We start from the raw sequence: 8,330 nt of genomic DNA on the forward strand, positions 1-8,330 counted from the left end.
AAAAAAAAAAAAAAAAATCTATTTTATGAACTTTTCTCCTTTAACACCTATGAAATCTTTCTAAATATCTTCTTGAGTTTTAAAAGTTTGGCTTGATGTACGTATATTGGGTAGATGAATGGATGGATGGAGGACAGATGCCTTTTTTAGACTGTACATAACCCTTTCAGCTACTTAGCTACATTTCTTATTATAACCTGAATTGCACTGCCTCCCATACCTCCTAAAGGTTCTTTAAGGAGCTATGTAAGGTTAAATTAGGTCATAAGGGTAGGGCCCTAATGGCTCTAAGGGGATAGGAGTGCTGTATTTATATACAGCAGGGATCCCCAACCTCTGGACCACAAACTGGTACCAGTCCATGGCCTGTTAGAACTGGGCCACACACAGCAGGAGTTGAGTGGCAGGCCAGCAAGTAAAGCTGCATCTCAATTTGTAGCCACTCTCTGTCTCTCACATTACTGCCTGAGGTCTGTCTACTGTCAGATCAACTGCAGCATTAGATTGTCATAGGATCATAAACCTTATTGTGAACTGTGTATGTGAGGAATTTAGGCTGCATGCTCCTTATGACCATGTCTGATGATCTGAGGTGGGGCTGAGGGGGTGATTTTAGACCCGAGGAGAGGTCAAATTAGCATTAGCAGTGAGGGTAGACTGCACAGAGACCATAATAAATCATTTGCTTGCAGACTCACTTCAAAACCCTATCAGTGAGTGGCTAGTGAGTTAATATACTTCAATTGTACAGCTGCAAGTGGTGGAAGGTTTTAAATCAGAATCTGATACTTACTGTAGTCCATGAGTGGCCCACCCATTATTTTATTTACCACTTTCATCCATGCTCCTTTCCCACACTGCATATTTGTCTAAGTCACAGTTTTGATAAGTCCATAAGCTAACCCTAGTCAAAATGAGTAAAAACACAAAAGTCATTTGAGAGCTTCTTTGAAAGGGAGAAAGATGAAACAGCAAAAGACTAAGATTGGCAGCAAAAAAGAAAACTGCATTTTAAAGAAAATACCAAGAGTCCTACTTAAATTATGGGTTCATTGCCGTAATTCAAGTTGGTGAATCACATTCTCCAAGCCCACTTTGTACAATATGTGGCAACTGGCTATCCAAAGAAGCTATGAAAACTTCAAAAATGCTTTGCCACATGGAGGCATTAAAAGACAAACCTTTGGAGTTTTTGAAAGGAAAAAAAAGTGAACTTGAAGAACAGAAGCAATTATTGAAGGCCATCACTTCATCAAATACGTCTGCACTGAGAGGTTAATTCTTATTGGCAAATCATATTGTTAAAGTTAAAAAGCTTTTTACTATTGGTGATCCTGCCTGTTGCTAAGGACATTCATTGTGACCTTTTAGGAGAAACTGCAGTTCAACAGGTGGCATGTGTTTCTCTTTCAGCTAGCACCATAGCTAGAAGAATTGATGAAATAGAAGACAAAATTGAGGCAAAATTGTTAGAGGGGATTAATGAGTCATATCATGCAATCCAGTTTGATGAGTCTACTGATGTTGACAAGACAACATTAATTGTTTTTGTGCAATATACTATTCAGAAGGAGCTGCATGAGGATATGGTATGTGCGCCTTTGTTGCCAACCAATACCACAGCTTCAGAACTATTCAAGTCTTTGAATGATTGCATACTAGGAAAATAGAACTGGTCATTTTGTGTTAACATATGCATAGACAGAGTGGCTGCCATGACAAGATGACTTTCTGGTTTAACTACTGAGATCAAAGAGGTTTCTTCTGAATGTGAGTTTATGCACTGTGTAAAACATAGAGAAACTCTGGCTAGCCAAAAAATGTTACCTGACCTTAATAACATTTTGCAGGATGTGATTAAAATTATCAGCTACATGTAGGTACATGCCCTTTACTCACATCTTTTCTCGCAGCTCTATCAGGAGATAGACGAGAGCACACAAGTCTTCTCTTATACACAGAGATGAGCTGGCTTTCTAAAGGTAGATCATTGGCCAGTTTTGGAGTTATGGGAGCCACTTCAGAGAAGAAACTCTTTTAACCCTTATTAAATTTTTCTAAATATCTTTTGGAGTTTAGACTGTTTTAGAAAAACAGTCACCACTGGTGGTGGCACATTTCAGTGACACAGAATGGGTCTCAAAGCTTGCTTACTTGTGTGACATATTCAACCTGCTCAATAAACTCATTTTTTCATTTCAAGGGAGGATAACAACTGTTTTCAAGTTGGTAGATGAAGTGACTGCATTAAAAACCAATCTGGAATTATGGGGGCTACAAGTGACCATTGAGTTTTTTGTTTTGTTTTTTAAGTTGTAAAACAAAGTGTATTAGCGAAAAAAAAACAGACAAAGGAAGAAGGAAGATTCACAGCAGAAAGACCTGCCATGGGCAAGTTTTTCAAAGAAGAAAAATTATCCCATTGAGATTTTCGACATGTTTCAAACATTAGCAGAGATTTTGAAGGAGACTGAGCCAGGAACTTCTTTCTCCTTCCTTGTGCTTGATCAATTATCTCAGCTTTCAAAAGAGTTTGAACATTACCTTCCAACCACAAAAGACCCCCAAACTGGGAAGGAGTGGATCTGTGACCCATTTGTGAATAAACCAGATGAATTTACTTTGTGCTAAAAAGGGTCAACTGCTTGAGACTGCAAATGATGGTGATCTTAAAAGTATGTTTGAGACAACTTCAAATCTCCATATGTTCTGGATTAAAGTCAGGGCAGAATGTCCTAAGATTGCCACAAAAGCACTGAAAAGCCTGCTTCCATTTCCAACATTTTATCTTTGTAAAGCAGCATTTTCTGCAGTGACAGCAACAGAAACAAGATTATAGAGTAGTCTGGACATAAGTAACAAGTTCAGATTTCACTGTCTCCTGTCACCTTCTGATGAGACAGTCTAGTTAGAGGAAAACAAGCCCAGAGCTCCCACTGATTCTGCATTATGGTAAGTGGTATAATTATATATTTTCATTATATATTGCAATGTAATAATAATAAAGTGCACAATAAATGTAATGGGCTTGAATCATCTGGAAACCATCCTCTCCTTACCACCCTCTCACCCCAACATTTGGAAAAACTGTCTTCCACAAAAATGGTGCCTAATGCCAAAAATGTTGGGGATTGCTGAAACAGAGAGAGATAAAGAGTGTTCTCCTTCCCTCTCTCCCTCCACATTTGCCTCCCTCCCTTCCTCCTTCCATCTGTCCCTCCCCCTCATCCATGGAAAAATTGTCTTCCAAGAAACCAGTCCCTGATACCAAAAATGTTGGGGACCACTGATATAGAGAAATACTAGAGTGTTCTTTCTCCCTCCCTTGCTCTTTCTCTCTCTCCCTCTCTCTCTCCCTCCCTTAATGCATCCCCTATGCTTGATATGCATCATTTTAATTGCTTGGGTTGGTGTTTTCCTGGTTACTTGATTGACTGGAACTTGCAATCCTTTATTTGCACTTCCATTTACTCTATCACCTTTATGAATTCCTTGGCAAGAAAGAATATTAGAGATGATCTAGTTTAACCAATGTATTATCTAAATAAAAAATTTTGAGTCCAGGATGAAGAAGTAAATTTTCCAGGGTTTAAAAATATAGTATTGCAGTCCTAGTATTGAGTCATTAGGCTACTTTACTTGCTCACTTTATTCTCAGTTAAAAAAAGCAGCCTACTGGGGGTGGGAGGGACAACGTACATATAGTAGAAGGAGTCTTTTCTGGCTCCATAATACCATGAACTAGTTACATATGTAAAATAACTGTTTTCTCATGAGGCTCATGCAATAATATCCTGCTCCATTGCATCTCCAAGGAATGTGAGAAAATAATTTATAACTTACTGAGCAATGAGGTATTTGATGTTTCGACTTCTTATATAACAACTAAATAAATTAGCTTACATTAGTAAACCATTAGTTTACAAATGAGATAACTTGACTCAGAGATGTTAATTTTTCTAGGTCATATTGATAATGTACATACTCTATAAGATTTGAACTCAGATATTGCTTCAAGGATTCTGGTTTTCTGAGATAATTTCTTTCCAGTAAGCAGAATAAAATTAGCTGTCAAAATAGGAATGTTTCCATCCTCATCTAAGTGAATTTGTCATTTGGAGCTTATTTTATTTGTAAGCATTTCAAATTTTTCATTTGTGGAGTTACCAAATGCCTATGCCTGAAAATTTTAAATTTCATGAAGCGAGGCTGTACTATAGTCTTCAGGGACTTGGGGTTTAAAGTGGACTTTTCGTCAAGCAGGCAACACGGACCTGCAAATAGAATGCTTCAACAATTTGATCAGATTTTGTTACTGGACTGGTGTCTCCTGATGAAAGTCAGTGTCACAAAATTAGACTTAATGTCTGCTCATTTATTGTGACACTGTATTAAATTTTTTTTTTTTTTTAAGTTTTGGAGGTTGCTGACTTCTAGTGTTTATAATCCAACTCTCTTAGCAAACAAAATGTGATATTTATATAAAAATCAGGAGACAAATGTTAAGTGAATACATTTTCCTTAGATAAAAAAGGTGTTACATCCAGATATTATTGTGCAAACTTTCCAAACAAGGTCAAAGTCTAAAAGCCAGAAAGATAATAAAAGAAACAGTTAAGGCCATTAATTCAAAACTTGAGGAATTTTTCACCAGTAGAAAATATTTCCATATTAGAGTAAGACAGAACAGATATAAAATTCCACCATTTTTCTATCGGTTGCCTGACTTTGGACACGTTATTAAACTTGGTTTTTGTGTTTATAAATTTAGTATAATAATATCTCTTTCCAGAGGTATTGGGTAATTTATTTAAATTATATATCTCTGTATTCAGCTCTATCTGTGTAAACAATTAAAAATGATTCAGAGAATAGAGAACAAGGCAGACAACATTCATTATAAAGCTGAAAATATACTAAGAATAGGAGAGACATCTCAGCGAACCCAGTGGGAATGGGAACCAATGTTAAATCAGCCAAATATCTCACAGAAAGATACTTAAAACATCTTTAAAATCCTTTTCTTAAGGGGTAAGAAAATTCTTGATATCCCTGCCAATTATGTAATGGTAATAAAGTATAATAAACTGTATATCTTACCTTGAGTGAGGTGTCTGATCATTGGAAAATTAAGAATATGGAAGGATAGAGAGAAAACATTAGAAGAGGAGATATTATCAGAAAAGGGAAAAAGACAACGTACAACAGAGCTCCTCATAGAAATAGAATTAACCCTGCCTGAAGCTGGCCACTGGCTTTTCTGAGGGCAAAGAGTCATAAATGGAGCTGAGCTGAAGGTGGTTGATGTCCAAAAATTATTATATGAATAGGACTCTCTAATATTGGATATTGTAAAATCTCTGTGAATTTATGAAGGTCTCCTGACTCTTCCTGGGGAATGACTGGGATACAGTAGTCCTCATTATCAATTTTGATTTGCTACTAATGACTTGGGATCTTAAAGTTTCCAGTATTGCTTGGTTAGATATTGATGCCTAGGATTTGAGTTATTTGTGGGTGCCCAAATAATATTTTTATGCTATCTATTTCTGATTACCAGTGACCTAAATTCTATGGATTACAAATTAATCTGATGAAAACAATTTTTAAAAGTTCTAGAAAATTATCTTTATGTATTTGACCACATATGTTAAAGGGAAGATCAGTCTAAAATAGGACTAATGATGACTCAAAAGCTAGATGAAAATATTAAGAGAACTATCTTCATATACACCACACACACACACACACACACACACACACACAAACACACACACATACATGAATACATGTAAACACACAAACACGTAGCACCTCATCATCATTTATAGGTAACAATGTAGAAAGTCAACAACCATTCATCAATATCATTAAATTTCTAATCATCTGTAAACAAACAAACAAAAAGACATACCATAATGCAATACCATTGTGCACAATTTGAGACATATTTGAGAAATTATGAAGAGCTTATTTTCATAAATGGCAATCAAAACGATCACTAATAGAACATTACAAAGAATGTGACATATGCTTAAACTGACATATAGAAAGAACCTGCTTAAGTGTTGAATGTGGAATGTTGAATTTCAACAAAAGTAAGAGTTCTTCTTTGCCACACTAATTGAACTATGCTCAGCAGTTTTTAAATTCCAAATTATACAAATACTTTCTGTATGTTCACTGTAGCAGGAAATTACATATTGCATTAAAAATTATAGTTAAAAAGACAGTTTTGAAAGTGTGATACAAAGCTAGCAAGCAAGAAAGACAGAAGCAATCAGCATCCTACTGTTACCTCTTTGCAGAAAAAATTTGTTTAGAACAGTTAGAAAAATATGTGGCTCTCATTGGCAACTAACACTCCAACCACCAACTAGTCCACATTTTATATTTTCTTGATTTGCTGGATTTTCAATGACTTTTTTGTGAGTAATGTGTCACCTTAATACAAACACACCAGTATAATATGATCTCTTTCAGGTTTTGTCTGGGAATGTAAATATTGTACTATAATATTATTAGTTACATTTTCTTGTGTCTCACTTGTTTGAGAGAGATGCAGCCTCAAAAGTCCAAAGTAATGCCAAAGGTTAGAAACTATAAATCCAAGTAATGTCTAATTCAATTAGAAATTTGCAAAAAAAATTTCTGATGGGAAGACCCGATTTTTTTCATGACATGAAGTATTAAAAAATTCCATGTAAAAAACTTTCCCAGATGAATTATTGAAGAGCAAAATTAATCCATTGTTGTGTGAACCTTGATAAAACATATATTGTCTATGGTCACAAAATTAACCATAGCCAATTAAAAATAGTGCATGCTGCTATTCTTTGCCAGAGAATAAAACATGAAAAAGATATCAAGGGGAGATTACAGCCAAAATTTCAATTGTGTGTTAGCCAAAGACTAGACCTTAACATCGTAACTGAGCAAAGAATGAATAACTGAAATGTGTATTATATTCCAAAATTCAACTTTAGAATAATAGGCCAAAGTTAAAAACCAAGCCAAGAAATAGAGGAAAAAGTATGTCACTGAAGAGTACAGGAAGGTAACACAGATTCAAGAAGTTAGGCCATCACAAAGGTGAGAAAAAAAATCTTTCAACTTATCATCTTCCTAGATTTTTTCAAATCTTACTGTGAGACACTGTATTGTAAGACATTTTTTGACTTATGGCTTTGCAGGTCTGGAGTGCAGTAAGAGATGGCAAAGGAACAAAGCAGGGTAGGTATGAAAATGCAAGAATGAAAGATGAATGAAATATAAGGAAGAGGGTCACTTGGGCACTGGCTAAGGATGACATGTCTCAAGTTGAAATAAAATTCTGGCACAAAGTTGCTTCTTGTAATAGATGATCTTTTCAAGTAGTGGTTAGGTCTTGGTGATGTGCTAGCAGTCTGCTTAATATATTTGTGCCTTAATTTATGGCTTTCTATGATCGCCCACCTGATATAATGATTGTTGTTTGATACCATTTATTTATCTACTTGTTTAATTTTTTTTTTCCCGCAGAGGTCATAGCTCAAAAGTTCTGTTGCAACAAGCAACTGGAAACACAATTCATGTACCCCTAGTTTTCCCATCCCTTCCATTTCATGCCAGAAGGGAGGCTGGTAAACTCCCAGATGAGACATGAACTAGGGTAAGAAAATGTAAATTTTTTTGTCAACATATGCTACTGGTACCAAAAGACTTGGAATCCAACTTTTAATTCTAACAGAAAATTGTCTCATGCTTCCGAAATAATGCAACTTAATAAATCTCAACAGGCATAGTTTAGAAGCCTTGGTTAAGACAGTAGATTCAATTTGATTCAACTTGATTTAACTTGATTCTATTCTATTCTATTCTATTCTATTCTACTCGAGTTGGAGTCTCATTCTGTCGCTCAGGCTGAAGTGCAGTGGCACACTCAGGCCACCCCAGCGTCTACCTGCTGGGCTCCTGCGATCCTTCTGCCTAAGCCTCCCAAGTAGCTGGAACTACAGATGCGCAATATCATGCCCAGTTAATTTATTTATTTATTGTAGAGACTAGGTATCGCCAAGTTGCGCAGGTTGATCTTGAACCCTCGGACTCAGGCAATTCATTTGCCTCAGCCTCCCAAAGTGCTGGGATTACAGGCTAAGCCACCGAGCCCGACTCGCTACTGTTTATTAAACACTACTATGTGCTAAGCATCCAATAAAAAAAGAGAATGAGAGAAAAGAAGCAGAAATAGACATGCACAGAGGGAAGAAGATCTTAAGAGACACTGAGAGCATGCCATGTGATGATGGTGGCAGAGATTGGAGCCACGCATCTGTAAGCAAAGAGATTCT

The sequence above is a fragment of the Carlito syrichta genome, unplaced genomic scaffold, assembly GCF_000164805.1.
Source record: "Carlito syrichta isolate Samal-C Ts95f unplaced genomic scaffold, Tarsius_syrichta-2.0.1 Scaffold75492, whole genome shotgun sequence".
Lineage (NCBI taxonomy): Eukaryota > Metazoa > Chordata > Mammalia > Primates > Tarsiidae > Carlito > Carlito syrichta.